The following is a 3,746-nucleotide window of genomic DNA, read 5'->3' as shown; positions in this document are numbered from 1 at the left end:
GAATGAACCGTAATGTATTCCGGCGCTTCCTTTTCCTCTCAATTATAGACGAGCGTATTTCCTCCCTCTGAAAGTTGGAAGAAAACAACCAGGGAAGGGATGGAGGAATGGGTCGTGTCGTCATGACGGTATGCTCTGGCCTGGTTTGGGCAGTCAGAGGTGCTGGGTTTCTTTTGGAGTTGTTCCCAAGCTGTCTCTGCCTTTGTTCTCCTAAGGCAGTAGCTGGTGCATCGCTGGCCTGTAAGTACCGGGTTTTCTTCATCTCTTTTCCATCTCCAGCTGTTTCATTCCTCCATAGGTGAAGATGGATCAAGCGGTGGTGATTTTGTGCTAATTGGCACTGTGCCATATTAGTTTTTCATTTCAGGAGTGTGACACAAATTAGGCTGCTGGAATTGCTTCCCACCTACCCACCCAAGTATTTTTTTTAACCCTTAAGATAACTGTTCATTTTGAAAGCAAAAAAAAAAAAGTTAAATTAGGTTGCTGGAATTGCTTCCCACCTACCTACCCAAGTATTTTTTTTAACCCTTAAGTTAATTGTTCATTTTGAAAGCAAAAAAAAAAAAAAGTTAAAACAGCTGTTTAATGTCACAGCAATATTGTGGAAGCTGACACTTATCAAGTCTTATTTTTGTCATTACTTTAAAGGTTAACAAGTGGGTTTCAATTAAAAATTCTCATAAAATTACCGAACTACTCTCCCTCCAATCTTTTGTTTCATTGGAATTGACAACCCCAGCTTCAGACCTGGGGTAAGGTTCTCTTACCCCTCCCCTGTTCTAACAGCAGGTATGGAACAAGAAATGCACTAGTTTCAAGAGATTTGCTGCTTTCCTCAAAATATTCCTGGCATATTTCTATTTTGCTTCTTTGTGATATCAGAGGAATACTTCCTGCAACAGGAAGAGAGAGGCGGTCAATTATCTCTACGGGTATTCAAGAATGGACTTTTTCACTTATACTGGTAGAAAGAGAAAAAAAGCTAACCTTTGTGGGTGCTCTCCCAATCATCAACCTTTTTATGACTTAAAAAACAACTTAATTCTCTATATTTGACCATATTTCCCCTCCTTTTTAAAGCACATTTTTGTCTGAATAAGGGTAGGCAAAAATTTCCGAACTACCATGTTATAAAAATTCATATATGACCTTTACTCTGAGAGCAGGACTTACTTTGTACTTTTTGTTTTGATGTTTCATGCACGTGTAAGCAAGAGGGAATGCAGCAACACAGGTAGTAATGGGGATGTTTTAAATGCCCATGTGTCATCAGTGCTGTGTGAGTTGCATTGGTTGCTACATGACTTCAAGGGTTGATTGTCACTTATAAAGTCCTTCACAGAAGAGGACTTCATTATTTGAGAGACCACGTTTCTCCAGTGGTTTCTGCCCATCAAATAACATTGGGAAGAGTAGGGGTGCTCCAGTCCCTTCAGTCAGTCATCTAATGGGACCCTGGAAGCACACTTTCTCTCTTGTAGTACTTGTCATCTGGAACAGCAGAGATTTACATGGCTCTCACCATACAGAGGTTACCTATGTCTTTGAAAATGGGATTTGCTCCCACACCTGGAGTTAGGTTGTTTGTTGAGCTCCAGGTGGTTTTCTTTCGTATTACATTACGTGATTTTATCTAGATGTGCATGTTCTTTTTTTTTTGTCTTTTAATTATGTAGGCCATCTGGAATTACCTGGGAGTCAGGTGACCTCCGAATCAAATAAGATAGTTGTAATAATAGCCCTGTGTGCAAAATTAAATTTTGGGTTGAATCACACTAATCATAACTGATAGACCCACTGAGATTCATTAAGGGGGCTTAAATTTCAATGGGTCTTTTCTAAATATATCTAAGCTTAAATCTGTCCCTGTTCCTCTACATTAACACATCTTCGATATAGAACCAGCTAAAGATGTGGTAGATAATTTTGAGTTATAAAGTTTCAGGATAGATAACATTGTATGAATGTGTTAGAGTTTAATCTAAGGCAAGGAAATTCCAAAATGTTTGTTACGATATTAAATACTGAAAATTACATCAATTTGTGTGATTCTTCTCTAGATATCTTGGTTTTCCTGTTAACTACCTACTACTTTTTATCGCTAATTATTACAGCTAGTGACTCTGCCCAAACTTCAAAGGCATGTTTTTAACTCACTTCAAGTAGGATTTTTTTTCTTCTATCAATCATGTCTAATTCCTGAACAAGTCCTTGCAGTTTTCTTAGCAAGGATGTTCAGAAGTGGTTTGCTATTGCCTCCTTTCTAGGACTGAAAGAAAGTGACTGGCCCAAAGTCACCCAGCTGGCTTCATGCCTAAGGCAGAACTAGAAAACACAGATTCACAGTATCTAAGCCTGATGCCTTAACCACTACACCAAACTGGCTCTCAAAAGTAGGATATCTTTCTCTAACTTGCTCTGTCTTAAAGTCCTTCATGAAAGTTTACCTCCAATATCCTATTTGGGAGCTTGGTGCCCTAAAACAGAATAGTATGGAAGCTTTTCCTGCTTGTTTAAAACAGCAGAACAAGTAAAGGCATTGGAGGAAGACAGGGAAATACTGAATTGAAGAACCAGCACATCCATCCTCAGAGTACAGGTAGTCCTTGATTTAAGACCACAATTCATTATCCACAGTTAATACTATCCTAAATTGCTGAAAAGCTCTCCATTCTGATATTGAATAGATATTGAAATTGAATATTAATATGGATGAGAAAAACCATCAGTTCTCAACTGCTTTCTTGTTATACTGTGAAGTAGATATCTCTGGTTATACGTTTTTCTCCGATCTCAAGAGGTATGTGTGAATTGCTGCTATTTAGAAGAAAGACAAAAGAGCGGTTAAGTAGTAATACAGCGTTAGTTGTACAATGCCATGTATTTGTATGTATTCATATATTCTCATAGAATATTAAAATTCAGTAGAATGTTGCATTCTGAATAGAAACCTTAATGCATTAAAGATGGTAGTCACTAAAGATAAGGTATATTCTGAATTCATGTTTCCATTAGAATCAAATGAAATATATTAATCTTTTATGTGTATCTAAGAGCAACCTTAGCTGCAATTGAGTAATATTGTAGGTCAGGGTCCCTAACCCCCCAAGCTGTGGCTTGGTACCAGGCCGTGGCCTTTTCAGAACCGGGAAGTGCGAGTGATGGGTGAGCATGTGCATAAAGTTTCCCTTGCACAAATGGCAACTGCTGGCGCAACTGGGCGAAACTCCCCTCGTGCAAGGGATAGGCGCTTGCGCTCACACCTGCCTACCTACCACTCATAGGGAACTATCCCCCTGCCAGGCTGCCAAGCCAGAAAAGTTGGGGAGCACTGTTGTAGATGATCTAAACTTAAGCTAAGCTAAGTACAGAAGGACTTAACTTAGTTTTAGTATGTTATAATTAAGAGGGCATTATTTATCACCCCTAGCTAACCAGCTCTCAGACTTTCATGCTTTTTCATTAGCAACAAGTGGCAGTGAGTTCTAATGAGAGAACACTCTGTTTACCATCTACAGGGATCAAGCATCCCAACAGGGTTCACACATTTTATATCGTTTAAGCAAACCCATGCCTAATAGTGATATCTTGTGTTGTAAGCTATTTAGTCTTTTAAAACTAAAAACTAATACAAATATAAAACAAGGAACAAAAGAGGAAAAAATCAAAGTGATAGCAAAAAAGGCAAGAAAAAAAGTTAAAGAAAAATAGTGGCTTCCAATATTTCTCACAACAGATATACC

General features: G+C 38.4%; 1 protein-coding gene across 1 annotated transcript in view; it reads left to right on the top strand.

Annotated features, from left to right (window-relative positions):
- Positions 1 to 3,746, top strand: part of AFTPH (aftiphilin) — a 42,272-nt gene that overhangs the window by 3,238 nt on the left and 35,288 nt on the right. Inside the window, exon 2 of the mRNA XM_015812278.2 lies at positions 49 to 240. The gene's annotated coding sequence lies outside the window, so the exon portion shown is untranslated. The remainder of the gene's footprint in view (positions 1 to 48; positions 241 to 3,746) is intronic.

The sequence above is a fragment of the Protobothrops mucrosquamatus genome, unplaced genomic scaffold, assembly GCF_001527695.2.
Source record: "Protobothrops mucrosquamatus isolate PMUCROS unplaced genomic scaffold, P.Mucros_1.0 scaffold_60, whole genome shotgun sequence".
Taxonomy (NCBI): domain Eukaryota; kingdom Metazoa; phylum Chordata; class Lepidosauria; order Squamata; family Viperidae; genus Protobothrops; species Protobothrops mucrosquamatus.
This window is presented reverse-complemented; position numbering and strand designations above follow the sequence as displayed.